The sequence below is a fragment of the Dermochelys coriacea genome, chromosome 6 (genome assembly GCF_009764565.3).
Source record: "Dermochelys coriacea isolate rDerCor1 chromosome 6, rDerCor1.pri.v4, whole genome shotgun sequence".
Classification (NCBI taxonomy): domain Eukaryota; kingdom Metazoa; phylum Chordata; order Testudines; family Dermochelyidae; genus Dermochelys; species Dermochelys coriacea.
The window spans coordinates 87,639,783-87,657,808 of record NC_050073.1 but is presented as its reverse complement, the minus strand read 5'-3'; the positions used below and the strand labels follow the sequence as shown (position 1 = coordinate 87,657,808).

At 48.1% G+C, this 18,026-nt stretch overlaps 1 protein-coding gene across 5 annotated transcripts in view; it reads right to left on the bottom strand.

Moving 5' to 3' along the window:
• Positions 1-18,026, bottom strand: part of TMEM63C (transmembrane protein 63C) — an 84,467-nt gene that overhangs the window by 28,505 nt on the left and 37,936 nt on the right. The gene's annotated exons all lie outside the window — the stretch shown is intronic.

The following is an 18,026-nucleotide window of genomic DNA, read 5'->3' as shown; positions in this document are numbered from 1 at the left end:
ATAGCAGCCATAAAGACAGAGTTCATTGCCTCCCTGCTCCTGGAGGAGCTGTCAGAAATGAGGCAGAGTTGGCAGTGGGGTTGCTCACAGCTACTCCAATCCTGGCCTTGCCCAGCATTTGTTTCCTGGCACAGCAAGTCCAGAGCTATTTTTTCCAAGTGTTCTTGCCTCTGTCAGGACTTGTCTTCACTAGGAAATGCTGTGTTAAAATAGAACGACACGTCACCAACCACAACTAACAGGTCAGCGTGGACCAGGACTAGTTGTGGTTGGTATCATGTGAGCTGCCTTTGCTCCTCACAATAGTGTTTGAACACAGAAAGGCTTCCTACTGCCAACAGGCCTCAATGGCCCTCCAGAATTTGGCTCAGCTGGACTCCATCACATCAGACGTATCTAACAGTTGAGCTATTTTAGCATTGTTCTGACTCTATTCGTTTTCCCTGGTAACCAGAGGAGGCCTCCTGGTCTGAGCCTCCCAGCTAATCCCCAAAGCAGCTTTTTTGGAAAACAGGCACCATGTTAGCAGCTCCCTGCAGTCACTGGTTTTCTGCCTATTTCCTCTGGCTCTGTCAATCTCGCTGTGATTTCACGCTCTTTCCTTCTGAGCCCTCAGCTGATCCCATCTGCTCCTGGCTATTTACTGCATTTAATTATTCCAAGTTGCTCTATACTAGTGGCTCTCAACCTTTCCAGGCTACTGTACCCCATTCAGGAGTCTGATTTGTCTTGCGTACCCCAAGTTTCACCTCACTTAAAAACTACTTGCTTACAAAATCAGATATAAACATACAAAAGTGTTACAGCACGCTATTGCTGAAAGATTGCTGACTTTCTCATTTTTACCATATAAAATAAATAAACTGGAATATAAACATTGTACTTACATTTCACTGTATAGTATATAGCACAGTATAAACAAGCCATTGTCTGTATGAAATTTTAGTTTGTACTGGGGCTAGTTTGCTAGGGCGTTAGTTTGTACTAGTTTGCTAGGGCTTTTTATGTAGCCTGTTGTAAAACTAGACAAATATCTAGATGAGCTGGATGTACCCCCTGGAAGACCTCCAAGTACCCCCAGGGGCACACGTACCCCCGGTTGAGAACCACTGCTCTATAACTCCCTCCTCAGCCTCTGTCAAGGCTACATTCTAACTCCCCATAAAAATGGACTTTGGGGTAAGAATTTCCCTCTGGTTTTCTACAGTAGAGACTGATGCCAAAAAATCCACTTATCTGCCACACACCCTTTCTCTATAACTGCCCCCTCCCCTGCATGGCTGGCCAAAGCATGTCTCAGTGCAGCCTCACTCCTGCTAATGTACATGAAAGATGGGCTCTTAATTACCTAGATAGTGACTAAGACACAATGCTGCCCCTGCTGCACCTCCAAGAGGAAGGGGGTCCTTTTCCCACATACCCTCCAGGCCAAATGGACAGTCCTGACTCTGGCTGAGCCAGGGCTGGTTTTGATGGGCTCCTGAGACAGCTGAGTCCAGCCCTCTTCAGCCAAAGGGATGGAGTTTGTAAGAATATAGGCTCACATTAGATTTGGATTTTAGCACATGTGCTAGGCCCCCAGCACGTGTGCATAAAGAATGAAATCAAGAGAAAGAAAAAAGTTATTTGCATTAAACTCGTAGTAACCCCAATAATACCAATGTTGTGTTATTTAAGCTTTGGGCTAAGCAATAGAAATAAAGAAAACACGGTAAACTGGGCACCAGGGATAGTACCATAATTGGTTAGAAATGTCCATTAGTTGGGATAAAATATGGCAAAGTAAGATAAGGGGAAAAACCCTGACAAGAGCAGAGTGCAGCCTTAAACTGCTTCATCTAACTCGAGTTACGGTCCAACAACCAGCAATGACATCTCTTGCTTGTTATAGTGTAGAATGTTTGCTAGGAGTTCTTTGTCAGAGCTTTTCCTTATGCCTTTAGTTACACCATGATGGGAAGGTGTCTCCCAGATCTGAACCTGTTGCATTTTAGCAATGCTTATAAACTGTTTTGTTGCTAGGGTAGGGAATACAGGTGTGTATATATATGTTTATAGTTGTATTTTGGCTGTAATGAACACCAAGTGGCCTTTGGACTAATAAGAATGCCTGTGTGGAAACTGAGTCATGGTAAACCTTAATAAACTTATTAGGAAAATTCTTTTCAAGAGATTTGACCCAGTGTGGGGCCTTTTTGGTGGGAGGGGGGGAAAGAGGGAAGAAATCTAGGAGGTACAGCACCTCCAACAAAAGATAAGTGAGAAAACCCAGGTGAGTAGCTTGTGTGAGTCACTTTTTGATCCTGTCCCAAGCTAGAGGATAGGAGAACAGGAGTACTTGTGGCACCTTAGAGACTAACAAATTTATTTGAGCATAAGCTTTCGTGAGCTACAGCTCACTTCATCGGATGCGTTCAGCGGAAAATACAGTGGGGAGATTTATATACACAGAGAACATGAAACAATGGGTGTTACCATACACACTGTAACAAGAGTGATCAGGTAAGGTGAGCTATTACCAGCAGGAGAGCTGGGGGGAAAAACCTTTTGTTGCGATAATCTAGGTGGGCCATTTCCAGCAGTTGACAAGAATGTCTGAGGAACAGTGGGGGGGTGGGAGGAGGGGAAATAAACATGGGGAAATAGTTTTACTTTGTGTAATGACCCATTCACTCCCAGTCTTTATTCAAGCCTAAGTTAATTGTATCCAGTTTGCAAATTAATTCCAATTCAGCAGTCTCTCCTTGGAGTCTGTTTATGAAGTTTTTTTGTTGAAGAAGTGCCACTTTTAGGCCTGTAATCGAATGACCAAAGAGACTGAAGTGTTCTCCAACTGGTTTTTGAATGTTATAATTCTTGACGTCTGATTTGCGTCCATTTATTCTTTTACGTAGAGACTGTCCAGTTTGGCCAATGTACATGGCAGAGGGGCATTGCTGGCATATGATGGCATATATCACATTGGTAGATGTGCAGGTGAAGCAGCTTCTGATAGTGTGGCTGATGTGATTAGGCCCTATGATGGTGTCCCCTGAATAGATATGTGGACACAGTTGGCAATGGACTTTGTTGCAAGGATAGGTTCCTGGGTTAGTTGTTCTGTTGTGTGGTGTGTGGTTGCTGGTGAGTATTTGCTTCAGGTTGGGGGACTGTCAGTAAGCAAGGACAGGCCTGTCTCCCAAGATCTGTGAGAGTGATGGGTTGTCCTTCAGAATAGGTTGTAGATCCTTGTTGGAGAGGTTTTAGTTGGGGGCTGAAGGTGATGGCTATTGGCGTTCAATTATTTTCTTTGTTGGGCCTGTCCTGTAGTAGGTAATTTCTAGGTACACTTCTGGCTCTGTCAATCTGTTTCTTCACTTCAGCAGGTGGGTATTGTAATTGTGAGAACGCTTGACAGAGATCTTGTAGGTGTTTGTCTCTGTCTGAGGGGTTGGAGCAAATGCAGTTGTATCGTAGAAGTTGGCTGTAGACAATGGATCGTGTGGTGTGGTCTGGATGAAAGCGGGAGGCATGTAAGTAGGCATTGCGATCAGTAGGTTTCTGATATAGGGTGGTGTTTATGTGACCATCGCTTATTAGCACCGTAGTGTCCAGGAAGTGGATCTCTTGTGTGGACTGGTCCAGGCTGAGGTTGATGGTGGGATGGAAATTGTTGAAATCATGGTGGAATTCCTCAAGGGCTTCTTTTCCATGGGTCCAGATGATGAAGATGTCGTCAATGTAGTGCAAGTAGAGTAGGGGCATTAGGGGATGAGAGCTGAGGAAGCGTTGTTCTAAGTCAGCCATAAAAATGTTGGCACACTGTGGGGCCATGCGGGTACCCATAGCAATGCCGCTGATTTGAAGGTATACATTGTCCCCAAATGTGAAATAGTTATGGGTGAGGACAAAGTCACAAAGTTCAGCCACCAGGTTTGCCATGACATTATCGGGGATACTGTTCCTGATGGCTTGTAGTCCATCTTTGTGTGGAATGTTGGTGTAGAGGGCTTCTACATCCATAGTGGCTAGGATGGTGTTTTCAGGAAGATCACAGATGGATTGTAGTTTCCTTATGTAAGAAGTCAGTGGTGTCTCGAAGATAGCTGGGAGTGCTGGTAGCGTAGAGCTTGAGGAGGGAGTCTACATAGCCAGACAATCCTGCTGTCAGGGTGCCAATGCCTGAGATGATGGGGCATCCAGGATTATAGATCTTGGGTAGCAGATAGAATACCCCTGGTCGGGGTTCTTGGGGTGTGTCTGTGCGGATTTGTTCTTGTGCTTTTTCAGGGAGTTTCTTGAGCAGATGGTGTAGTTTCTTTTGGTAACCCTCAGTGGGATCAGAGGGTAATGGCTTGTAGAAAGTGGTGTTGGAGAGCTGCCTAGCAGCCTCTTGTTCATATTCCAACCTATTCATGATGACGACAGCACCTCCTTTGTCAGCCTTTTTGATTATGATGTCAGAGTTGTTTCTGAGGCTGTGGATGGCATTGTGTTCTGCACGGCTGAGATTATGGGGCAAGTGATGCTGCTTTTCCACAATTTCAGCCCGTGCATGTTGGTGGAAGCACTCTATGTAGAAGTCCAGTCTGTTGTTTCGACCTTCATGAGGAGTCCACCCAGAATCCTTCTTTTTGTAGTCTGTGGTCAGTATGTTGTTCAGAGGTGTGTTGGAAATATTCCTTGAGTCGGAGACATCGAAAATAGGATTCTAGGTCACCACAGAACTGTATCATGTTCATGGGGGTGGAGGGGCAGAAGGAAAGGCCCAAGATAGGACAGATTCTTCTGCTGCACTAAGAGTATAGTTGGATAGATTAACAATATTGCTGGGTGGGTTAAGGGAACCACTGTTGTGGCCCCTTGTTGCAGAGAGTCTCTCAGTAACAACATCACATGTTTTTACAGCCTCTTTCATCCTGAAAGATCCCAAACTGCTCTTGCCCAATGGAGATTGCTCACTCTTCCCTGAAGTGCATCCACTTCTGAAGTGTAACATTTAACAGCACACAGCAAGTTGTGGAAGAACTACCCTGTATGCCAGGGGATCTCAGTGTTTTCATAGCAAGGGCCATATCTTCATTGACAGACACCCATTCACCATCACCCGGCCCCGCCTCCAGTCCCACCAGGGATCAACTAACAGCTCTGAGGCAGCTACAGAGATTGCCTAGTAGGAAAGCTGCATTAGAAAGGTGTTAAATGTATTATTCACCTTTAAGAGTATGAGTTACCAGCTAGAAACAAGGAGCAGCAGCCAGCATCAGTTTGGGAACCACTGTTGTCTGCTGCTGGAACTGCTATGTAAATTCAGGGAGGCAGAATAGAATTACCTAAATTGGGCTGTGGGATTAAAATTCCTAGTTTTACTAAGTGCCATGAAATCTTTAGTGGGCATGGACAGCCAAGGCCCCAGCTTCCTTTTTCAAACAAAAGATGGCATCTCCATTGGCACAGCACTATGCTTCATAGAAGGTCAGGAGTGACTTGGCAGGAAGAAGGCTATCTCCAAAGCTCCCATCTCTGCAATAACCGGAGGGGGAACAGTCTGCATCATTATTATTAAACAGAGAAGTGCTATGGGGCCACCTTAGCTATAGGCAAACTAGGCAGCTGCCTAGGGGCAAGAGAGGCTGGGCTAAAGCTGAGTGGTGCTGTGACCCCATGTGTCAAGGGTGCAGTGAGAAAGTGGGGGGCCAAGTGCCAGGTCATAGCGCCACTCACTCAGATTTGGCCCAGCTGGCCCCCCCCCTCCCCTCGTCGTGATGGAAGAGCAGCCAGGCCAAACCTGAATGAGTGGTGCTGTGACCTGGCATTTGGCCCCACACTTTCTCACTGCACCCCCCACTGAAAAGTCTAACATGCCTCCCACACCCAGCTGAGAACCTCTGTTCTAGAGGGTTGGAGGGGAGAGCATGCTGAAGTTTTGCCTAGGGCAGCAGATCGGCTTGAGTGGCCTCTGGCAGTGCTACATAACTCAGCATACCAGGTAGTGCAGAATGACCTTTCTGTGCATTGGAGAAGGGGTAGCAGAGAGAACCAGATTCCAGATTCAGCAACAGGGCAAGTAATAAAAAATACTGGCTGGAGACAGAAGGGCCAGAGTCTCCCAGCAGGAATCTGCTGCTCCAGAAACCAAGCACAGTGAAACCTGTATGTCTAGCCACCAGCTCTCCCTGACCACTGTACGAAGGGCTAACAAAAATCTCAGGCCCTATGAGATTTGCAAACTCCTCTGAACTAATGCACTCTGCAGCAGGTGGCCACACACCTGATATGTGTCAGGCCTCCCCCATCCCATCCAGCTGTGCAAGTTACAATCAACCTTTTTTGGGTGGCTGGGGAGCAAAAGCTGCTTCAAGATCAGGGATAGCTTTTCTAAATGGGACGAATGTTAATGACAACTCTTTTAACTTGTTTCAATAGAGAGAGGGCTTTGGGGTGGATCTAGTAAGGGACCCCCAGAAAGCTATGGGGCACAGTGCTTAGTGAGAGGGTTGGGGGTTAGTACTAAGCCAGGTGTCCAAAAGGATCCAAGAACAACAGTGCCCAGTGAGAGGGACCCAGGGCTACATGTGAGAACCCAGTGAGAGTTCTCTGAAGGCCTCATTTTGTCATGCTGTGCTAAGTGGCCAGTTGCCAACATAGATTCCCTATAGAACCATAGATGTGTAGGACTGGAAGGGACCTCGAGAGGTCATATGGTCCAGTCTCTTGCGCTGAGACAGGACTAAGTATTATCTAGCTCATCCCTGACAGGTGTTTGTCTATCCTGTTCTTACAAACCTCCAATGGCAGGGATTCCACAATCTCCTTAGGTAATTTGTTCCCTACATTAGGAAGTTTTTTCTCAAGTTTAATCTAAATCTCTCTTGCTGCAATTTAACCCCATTACTTCGTATCCTGTCCTCAATGCACGAGAACAATATATCACCCTCCTCCTTAAAACAACCTTTAATGCACTTGAAGATTATCACGTCCCTCCTTAGCCTTCAATTCTCCAAACTTCAACAGACCCAGCTCTTTCAGTCTTCCCTCATAGGTCATGTTTTCTAGACTTTTAATCATATGTGTTGCTCTCCTCTGCACTTTGTCCAATTTGTCTGCACCAGTCTGAAGTGTGGTGCCGAGAACTGGACACAATACCCCAGCTGAGTCCTTATCAGTGCTAAGCAGAGTGGAAGAATTATTTTCGTGTCTGTAATACTTCCCAGAATGATGTTCGCTCTTTCTGCAATAGTGTTACATTGTTGACTCATATTTAGTTTGTGATCCATGGTGACCCACAGATCTTTTTCTGCAGTACTCCTTCCTAGGCAGTCATTTTTCCATTTTGTGTGTGTGGAATTAATTATTCCTTCCTAAATCTAGTACATTTCACTTGTCCTTATTGAATTTCATCCTATTTATTTCAGACCAATTCTCCAGTTTGTCAAGATCATTTTGAATTCTAATCCTGCCCTCCAAAGCACTTGCAACCTCTCCCAACTTGGTATCATCCACAAACTTTATCAGTGTGCTCTCTTTGCCATTACCCAAATAATTTATGAAGACATTGAATAGAACCAGGCCCAGAAGAGATCCCAGCGAGACCCCACTCAATATGCCCTGTGAGTTTGACTGGGAACCATTGATAACTACTCTCCGAGTATGATTTTCCAACCAGTTGTGCACCCATCTCATAGTAGGCTCGTCTATTTCCCTAGTTTGCTTATCACAAACATTTCAGTGTCACTATTCAGCTGGTTCCCTCCTGTGCAACTCTCACTGGCTTGTTTCAGAGTAGCAGCCGTGTTAGTCTGTATCTGCAAAAAGAACAGGAGTACTTGTGGCACCTTAGAGACTAACAAATTTATTCGAGCATAAGCTTTCATGGGCTACAGCCCACTTCATCGGATGCATAGAATGGAACATATAGTAAGAAGATATATATCATGAAGTTGATGGATTTCCATTCCATACGGCTAAATTCAGTGTCTTGCATAATGACAGGTTTCAGAGTAGCAGCCGTGTTAGTCTGTATCCACAAAAAGAACAGGAATACTTGTGGCAACTTAGAGACTAACAAATTTATTTGAGCATAAGCTTTCGTTGGTGGTCACAAGAAGAATGACACAACATCCCCTTCCCCCTCCCGGCAGCAACAGGTGACATCTAGGGCCCAAGCCCAGTCCTGGAAACAGAGGATCTGGTTTGGGTCTGTGGTTTTCTCCAGTATCAGCAGAGGATGAAGTGGTGACTGATCTATCCCCAGGGTCTGTGGGAGTAGCAGTGTCTCCAATATCCCTCCTTGAACCAACCTTCTCTTCCATGCTGATGACCTCGCTGTCACTGCGGGACTGTGCTTAGTCTCTGTGCATTCAGAGGTAAGGTCCTGGGATCCAACTAAACCTGCTGCTTTGGGGATGAGAGAGGATCTAGCTCAGGGAACCTGGCCTGATAGGGTTAGCAGGCTGTATTGAACCTTATGAGATGTGCTATCATGGTGCCGCAGCCTATAGTCACTATGCTCCCACCCCCAATGCCACCTTTTAATGCCTCCAGTCACTACTGTCTTGGCACCATGGGATTGGACTTTATGGCTAGCAGCATGCAGGCTCCTGCACCGTTTTAAAATGATGGCTCCGTAAGTAGCGCTGAGCACCTTGTTCCATGAACGCTGAGCATGTAGCCAGCACTGTCCAGATGTACTGGCATCCTGCTCCTTTCCATGCCCCGTCTCCCACTGAGCGATTGGGGAGAGGAAAGCCAGGGAGCAATGCTTGGATCTGGTGCAGCAAATCCTGGATCCCTAGGACAGGCTGACTGGGGCTCCGTTTTGTACCATGAAATGTTATACTTAGCAAGGAGAAGGGAAGGGAAGGGCCCTCACTACTGTTTTGCTGGGCACGCTTGTTCCCCACCTCCATCCCTCATGATGTTGCACCGCACCCCTAGCCGCTGCACGGGGCCATGCCAATTTCCTTGCAAACTGCTGGTCTCGTTTCAACCTTCCTCAAGTGTCTAATGTGCTATGGCAATGTAACGTGCTGCAGGTGTGCCAAGCACTAATATCCTGATTACTGTTAAAGCTAGAGCCAGATGAAACACCCCTGAGTCTGTTCACAAGCAGGTTGGTAAACTGGGTCTCACTGCTGGTCAGTGTTGGTTTCATACCCTTCTTTTTATTTATATTATAACCAAGATCAGGGCTCTGTTGTGTTAGGTGCTGTACAAACACCCAATAAGAGACAGTCTCTGCCCCAGTGAGCTTACAGACTAAATAGACATGACAGACAAAGGGTGAAAGTGAAAACAGAGGCACAGAGAGAGATAAAGGTAACCCAACAGTTCAACCAGGAATAGAACCAAGATTGCCCAAGTCCCAGTCAAGCGTCCTACCCACTAGACCACACTTCCCCCTGGAATTTGGCCTTACATTGTGGGTCTGATCCAAGCAATAATGAAGGTGAAAACTGAGACAACCAGCTGTGCTCAGCACTGTGCAATGAGGATGGGGCCTTTGCTTGACCTGATGGACCTGCCCATGGGACTAAGCACATGCATGATGCATATGGTGCTCTGCTCCCCTGGGACCAGATGTGATTGGTTTTGCTACAGGAACAAATGAGAATCCCTCTGCAAAGAAAATCTGCCTCTCTACAGGAGCAGCAACATGTTCTAATGGAAGAGCCTCAAACAAAGTATGTGTATGTGTGCAAAACGCTTTGGCTTCTACCTTCGAACCTGGAACTCACCAAGGCTTAAGCAGTTTGGGGTTTGGTTGGGAAAGGTTCCTGTGGATCTAGCTAGCATGCTGACTCCTGGGGAAAGGGAAAGTGCCCCAGGAGCTTCAGTCCCCAGGAGAGGTCAAGCATTCAGACCTTATATTTTATCCAGCACAGTGCCTAGCACTATGTTGGATATTTTGTCCTGTACTCACCCCCACCCGAGTTATCCCCCCCCCCCACAGAACTGCATCCCCAACCATCACACTGGGACCGTGGAGTCAGTGCCAACTCGGTGCCAGTGACTGAGTCACCTGGGCTGCTCCCTGAAGCTCCTTGGAGGTCTCACCTCCAGTACTTACTGACTTGGCCTGATCCTGCTGTGAAGGCTGAAAGATCCCAGCCCAAGTTGGGATGGCTGCAGGCCATTAATTTGGCCTCCCATCAGGAGAGGTTCTATGTCATCTTCTTGGACTGGCAGAATCTTTCCCAAGGCTGTGTCTATACTAGATAGTTGGATCCCATTGGGATCAGGGGCTGAACTCCTAGTTTTGGGGGGCTGAGAAGAACTCTTTGCAGTATGGCTGCCTCCCATTCCTCGCTTGTCTCCTCCTCCCCTTACCAAGTCAGGGTGAATGATACGGTGAGCCCCGGGGCAGCCCCATGGAGATGACAGAGGCTCTGGAAATGGGATTCCATGTGCATGGGATAAGTGGTTCCATGGAAAAGGAATGAGCAGGTGCATATGAGTGTGAGCAAGGTGAACCCTTTGAAAAGTGAACCGGGGACAAGGGAATTTACTGCAGCCTTCTTCTCAGCCTGCCAGTGAGCCCATTGGTCTCTGAGAGAAAAAAGGCTCCCCAGAAGGCTGGCGAGGCGTCAGGGGAGCAGATGAAAGCACGGGGCCAGTGAGGGTTAGGCACTTCCCTGTAGAGCTGCACTCAATCTGTTCATCTGCTGGGTGCATGTCTCCCTCCCTCCCTTCCCCAGGTAAGCAACAGAGCTGTCGCCATCTGGCATTTTCAGCTGCTAAGTAATTCATCTCCCTTTTGTTAACAAGGAGAGTAAGTCTCTGATGGATGGAGCTATTGGACCTCTAGCAAATAAACCAGGAGGCTCCTAGCAACCTGCAACTCCTGTCCCACCTCCGACTTGCTTTCCTGGAGCTAGATCCCATGACCGGTGACTGTTTCCAAGAGTGACAGGGAATGGATCACTTGATGATTACCTGTTCTGTTCATTCCCTCTGAAGCACCTGGCAGTGGCCACTGTGCACTGTCGGAAGACAGAATATTGGGCTAGATGGACCTTTAGTCTGACCCAGTATGGCCGTTCTTGTTAGTCTCTAAGGTGCCACAAGTACTCCTTTTCTTTTTATGTTCCTTATGTTATGTTCCTTATGAGCACTACTTACTCTTCCTGCCACAGGAGAGAGCTGGTGAGCAAAGGACACAGCTACTCAGGAGATGCTGGTTTTTCCTACTAAGTCCCTAATGCTGCCCCCTTCCCCACTAGCTATCTAGAGAAGCAGATTATAGCTTTGCTGATCTTCGTCCATCCAGGAGCAGATTCTTCCTGTACATGCTGCATTTCATTTCTCTCCAAGTTTTCCTATCCATATGCCTCCCAAAGGCAAATCTCCGGTGTGCCCCCCAAATTCAACTCCCAAACCAACTCCTGCCCCATCTCTCCTGCCCCCAATTCCCTGAGCTTGATTCCCTTTTTTATTGCTGAACTTTGTAGATTGTAAGAAATTTTAGGAACAGAAAGAGAGCACCCCTGCCCACCTTCTAGTTCAGCTCCATTCCACCCTCCTCCTATCCAGGCCCATGACCCTGCCCCTCTGCAACTCAATCGCAGCCCCAACTCAGCCTCATTACAATCCCTCCAGTCCCATCACACAGCCCAGAGCCCTGAGCTGGCTCCAGTGCATCATCCAGTACTTTTCAATCAACCTCAGTCCCACCCCAGACGTCTCCTTCTCCAGACGCCAGTGCACCAGGCACCTTTCCAGCTCAGGTGTTCAAAAACAAACATCCTGGTTTCCTTACGGTTAACGTTGCAGAAGTTATTAACACTCTGATGCAAACTACATAACTACAGGCATACCATGAGAATAACCAGCTGAAGGTAATTTACATAAATATTCTATGATTCTTGCTTCATACGTTTGGTCAGCAATAATATCGTGGTAATTTCACCTTACACATTCCCATCACAACCTTAACTCTGTCCTGCAAGACATGCTTATGAACTCTTTCAACTGAGAGGTCACTAATTATATACCTTATTTACAGAGTCATAATTGTACTAACGATACATATGTTGAAAGGGTTCTTAACTCTGACCCACAAGATGTTCTTAAGGTTACTACTGGAAAGCATATGTAAGCGGGCGAATAGTCCCACTCTTGTGGGGAACTTTCCTGGCTTCTGCACTACCCCGGTGAAGTGGGCTAGCAAAAGGATCTGAGTCCTCGCTCCCACTTCCTTTACCCAGTGGCCTCCCTGCCCTTGAGGACTCCCCTTCCACTCTCCTGTCTGGCAGAGTCCTTGTAACCCCAACAAGGCTGGGCCCAGGATTCCTGCTGTGGTCACTTAGGACAGGGGCTAGGGTGTCCCCACTCCAGGGTACTCTCTCTGCACTGGGCACTTCTCTGACCCACTGACCATTATATACAAGTTAAAGCAAATGCAAGTTATTTAAATCAACAATTAATTTTAAAAAGAATAAGGGAAAATGGGAAAGGTTAAAGGAAACATCAACCCGCTCTGTGGCAGGGAACATCACAAACAGTGTCTCTGGAATGTCCGGGCAGTTCACAGTCTGTTCCTTGCAAGTCCCAGGCCTTCTTCTCAGGCCCTGGCTGTGCTGCAGGGATGCTGTGGGTGGGACACTTGCTCTGGTGGTGGCCACACGCTCTTAGGCTCTAAGTGGTAGGACCCTTCTTCCCAGTGTCGCCCCCGCCCTGTCGGGGTTACGATCCAAGCCTGGCCTGCAGAGCCCCTTGGCTGAGCCGTCTCCCTGTACTGGGCCCACTGCCCAGGGTCCCCCTCGCTCTCCCCAGCTGCTCACTGCACCCAGCTCCGGACTGCTCCAGCCCCAGCTCCACCGCTCTGTCTCAGCACGGCTGCTGCTGCTGCTGCTCTGCCTCCAGCTCCCTGGGCTGCTTCTCTGGCCCCTCTGGCTCTGGTTGCTGCAGCTCTGATCCCAGGACAGGTCTGCTCTGCAGGCTGCTTCTGTGACTCTGCTCCCAGCACTGACCTGCTTCCTGGGCTGCTTTTCTGGCCCCTCTGGCTCTGGTTGCTGCAGCTCTGCTCCCAGGACAGGGTCTGCTCTCTCTAGGCTGTGCCTCTGGTCCCTCTGGATCTGGCACAGCTCTGTTCCCCAGCTCAGCTTGGGCCCTTGCTTTCTCCTTTGCTCAGCCCCACTCTGTCTGATCCAGGCAATTCCAGCTCACACGGAGGATGGGACCTCCCTGGTGTCCTGACACCCTGATTAGCCTGCTCGTCCTGTCATTCAGGCTGACCTGGAGCATTGGCCTCTCCCCATTGTTGCTGGGGGCTGTCAGTCTCAGGGTCCTGATTCCCCATCGACCCTTCCCCCTTCTTTAGTACTGGGAGCTAGCAACTAAAACACCCCCACTGAATGTTAGTAAGGGGGCAACCATCCCCTTACACATAGGTTAATTTCCGCATGTCATTATTATTGTGAAATACTCTGGTATTCTAAAACACTGCTAACACCACAGTATGCTGCAGTATTGTGGGCCAGCACTGCAGCATATTAAATAATTTCTTTATAAGGGAGAGCTGGGTTGAGTGAAATGCCTTTTAGACACTTACTTACCCCTTTCTAAGCTGTTCATTGAATAACACAAGTATAAATAACTAAGAAGCATACTGCTCTCTGTACCCCAAAACTAGCTTGCCCAACTTCCCTTAATAGGAAAAGAGGATTTGGGTTTAAAATCTTATCTCTTATTTTGGAAGTACTTAGGAATCTGCCTCCCTAAATTTCCCCTGACATTTTCAGCTGGATGCATGGTTATGCTTCCTTTCTGTTCTAAACTGTTGTGTCGTACTGTTGTGTGCTGTAAAACATCTTCTGTGTTCTGCACCAGAGGTGGTTGCATTTCAATGTTGTGGCAGGGATTACTGTGTACAGAGAATTTGTAAGGGTCTTTGGGATGAAAGGCCACATAGATTATACTAATAAGTGAGCATGTTCTAATGGAACAAGCCAGGGACATGAAATCAGGAGACCAGGTTCTATTCCCAGCTGTGCCACTGTCTCACTGTATGACCCTGGGCTAATCGCTTCCCTGCTCTGTGCCTCAGTTTCCCCATCTGTACAATGGGGATAACCCCTGATCTACAACAGAGACATGGGTGTGTGCCTTAATGTCTATAAAGTTCTTTGAGATCCTTCTATTATTATTTATTATTTGTATTATGATAGCACTTAGGAATCTCAACCAAGAAACAGGGCCTCACTGTGCTAGGTGCTGTACAGACATGGACCAAAGACAATGGTCCCTGCCCCAGAGAGCTCACAATCTGCATGTCAGGCAGAGCACAACAGGTGGATGAAACAGCTGAATGAGCTGGGGTAGGGGACTGGTTGATGAAGTTACAATAAAAAAGAGTTTAGCAGAAAAGCAAAAGTCACAGCGCGTTGCTTGCCTGACCAAGATGACAAGTGAGAGATCCTAAAGAATGCAAAGAAATATATACACAATAAAATAAGAAATGTATCCAATTTATAGATAAATCTGTGACCTGCCCTGAGTTTTTCTCACTTAATACATAGATTTGTGTTTGGACAAAATATTTCTCCTTCAGATCTTGTGTCGTTGCCACATTAATAATAACACATTGTACAGGACATTGAGACCCTCCAAAGGAGGCAACTACAAACAAGAAAAGAATTGAGTAAATCTTATAGCTAGCATGGATAGAATCATGCATAATTCATCATTCATTTGGCATATTTTGTTTTTTTCCTGTCTACAAACTGTCCATGAACGGCCTGTGATTCTCTTCGATGTGTTATCCAAAGTGATTTGCCAGACAATTTCTTCAAATTTCTGGACACAGAGTATGTTTCTGGTGTCTGACTGGATGAGCGTAACGTGCAGAATCAGATGTCCCATTATAAATATGAAATTTGCTTTACGTGAATATTGTCCTTTCCCTTGAACATCCTTGCCAGGAAACTCACTTGCTAGGGCAGGGGTGGGCAAATTACGGCCCGGGAGCCACATCCAGCCCTTCAGATGTTTCAATCCGGCCCACAAGCTCCTGCTGGGGAGCAGGGTCCGGGACTTGCCCCACATGTGCCGCCTGGCCGTGCCTCCGCGTAGGAGCCAGAGGGGGGACATGCCGCTGCTTCCAGGAGCTGCTTGAGGTAAAAGCCACTTGAACCCTGCACACCTGACACCCTCCTGCAAACCCCAGCCCTGATCCTCCTCCCACCCTCTGAACCCCTTGGTCCCAGCCTAGCACACCTTCCTGCACCCCAACCCCTCATTCCCAGCCCCACCCCAGAGCCCGCACCCCCAGCTGGAGCCCCCACCCTTCCCACACACCCCAACCTGCTGCCCCAGCCTGGAGCCCCCTCCTGCACCTGGAACTCCTCATTTCTGGACCCACACCAGAGTCCGCACCCCCAGCTGGAACCCTCACCCACTCCTGCATCCCAACCCCCAATTTTGTGAGCATTCATGGCCCACCATACAATTTCCATACCCAGATGTGGCCCTCAGGCCAAAAAGTTTGCCCACCCCTGTGCTAGGGTATTTCTGGAAAGTGAATTTACAAAGACCATGAACACAGCAAAGGAAATCCTTTGTAAAATTAAAATGAATAGTCAGTCACTTTTGGGGACAATATTTGCCTAGGGCTGATCATAATCTTTATCTATCTCCCAGGGGAGCTATCAGCTTTGTTTTGCAGATAAGAAAACAGAGGCTTAAAGAGGCTAAGGGACTGGCTCATGGTGGTCACAGAGAGCCAACAGAAGATGTGGGATTAGAACCCAGCAGCCCTGATTCCCAGTTCTGTGCTCTGGCCACTAGATCACACTGCTTCCTGAACTACACTCTCCCTGCTCTCTTCTCCTATCTGCCCTTCCTAGGTATGTGCTGGGGGAGTTTTCTCCAGCTTGGAGGAGTGGGAGGTGGGGAGAGATGTAATGTGAAGGTCAAGTCAATGCCTCTTAAATCCCTCCTCTCCCCATTCCCAAAATGGGAAGAGTTGATAAAGCTCAGACCTATGACTTTGTGTGATCAGTGGAAGGTCAATGGTGATCCTAGAGGGGTAGGCAAGGAAATCTGAGCTGGTTACATTGACTCAGCACCACAGACAGAGATCAATAACAATCTCAGGCTGGAACAGGTACGTCAATACCTCAGTGCTGAGCTCAGCACAAATGTGGGAGATGTGGCTTTACCACAGGAGGGCACAGTGACCTCTAAAGTGCTTCAGCTCAGGCTGGCAGGAAAGAGCAAATACATCATGCCCTGTGCAGGGCACTCCCAATTTCCCACTTGGGCAAAGCAAAGTGCGATGGGGGAACAGGATACCCAAAGCAGGGCCCACAGCGGAGCAAGTAGAATTCATTTCTTATTGGTACGCTGCACCAACTAAAGGGGGGGGGCGGGCCATGACCTCCCCACCTGACTCCTCACATGACCCCAGCCCGCCCCCAGCCCGGGGTCCTGTGCTCTCCAACTCCCCTCCCCATGATCCATCCCATGTTCCCGGGGAGGGGAGGGGGGGCTCTGTCCTTCTCCCACTGCGCCGGAGACTTCTGAACCACAGGGCGCTCCGGAACGCCAGTGGCAAAAGAAGCAGAACATCGGACGGCCCCACGCTGGCAACTCCTCCGGCGTAGCTGTACTGCTCCCAGCCCTCTGGCGGGGCTGCAGTACAGAACCCGGACAGGAGACACAGGCACGAAGGTACGTGGAGGTGGTATAGCTGCGCTGGAGGAGTTGTCGGAGGGGGGCTGCCCAGCGGCCCCATGTCATGCTCCTCTTGTGACTTTTTGGTGTGGTGTACCAGCTATAAATAGCTTACTGGTATGGCGTACTGTACTACACTACTTGCACCACTGGGCAGGGGGGAGAGTCTTTACTCATTCTCTCTCCCTATGAAGTTCCCCCTCACTTCTTGGGGTAAAGCCCTATCTTAAGCAGTGAGGGGAGGGAACCCTATCTCCAGTGGCAAAGGGTGTGTATGTGTGAAGGAGCAAATCCCTCTGCTAGATGTTGAGGTGTGTGTGGGAAGAGGGAGGGATCTGTATATCCCTAGCAGAAGCTGGAGCTGCTCCACTCTAACATTTCCTTTGGCTTCAGCCCAGCTCCCTGTCTCTCACCTGCTCCTGGGGCCCTGGCCCCTCCTGCAAGTTTCCCCCAGACATGCCCCCCTCCCCAATTCCTCAGCTGCCCCTTTTCCCTACTTCAGACCAACTTCCTTCCCAACTGCCCTGGAGTTTTCCAGAATCTTCCTGGTCCTTCCTCCTCTTAGTAATGGGGCATCACTCCCCACACAGCACCACTCCAAGAGTTTGCCTATTGTTTAAACCAGCTTTACCTTAGAAAAGACATATTCAAAGGGAAACACATTGCTCTTCCTTACAGCCCCCTTTCCGCCTCATGCCATCACCCACCACAGATCCATATTGAAAAAATCAGGGCTTGCTAAAAATCACCCTTCTCCCATTTCCCGGCTCCCATCCTTCGTACAACGTTCTCTTTTCAAATCACACATTCTGGCTCAGAACAGCTGCTGTCCCTGAGGCCCTTCAGGAAACAGGCCCTGGAGACTAAGGAGGGGAACAACCTATTCTACCACAGAGTATCTGCTTGGGGTGCATCCTGTTGCTCTGCACTGAAAAAGAGAAGTCGGAGTGTAAAGATGAGGTAAAGAGCAAAGTCGAACATGGACAGCAAGTGGACGGCGCATGCTGTCCAGGGATTGGTTCCTGCAAAGTAACAAAGCTGATCCCAAAACACAGGATGCAATGGATAGTGAATGTAATGTGATGTGTAAATATATATATAAAGGCAGGGGAATGTACTGAATGTGGGAATATACTGAGAAGCTCTGATATAAGCTGCTGACAGCCCCAGAAGCTGACCTGGTGCCAGGGACACTGTCCAACAAGCAGTGCTACCGAGGAAGTGTGACATTCTATACCTTGGGGGAGCGTGCTGTAACCCCCATATTCCTCATTTTCATGTAATCGTGATCTTACAAAGAAAGCACGTCTTGTAAGGTATCAGGGGAAAGGTTATGATTTGCTGAAAGTCATTTCTCTATCCTTAAATGTGTA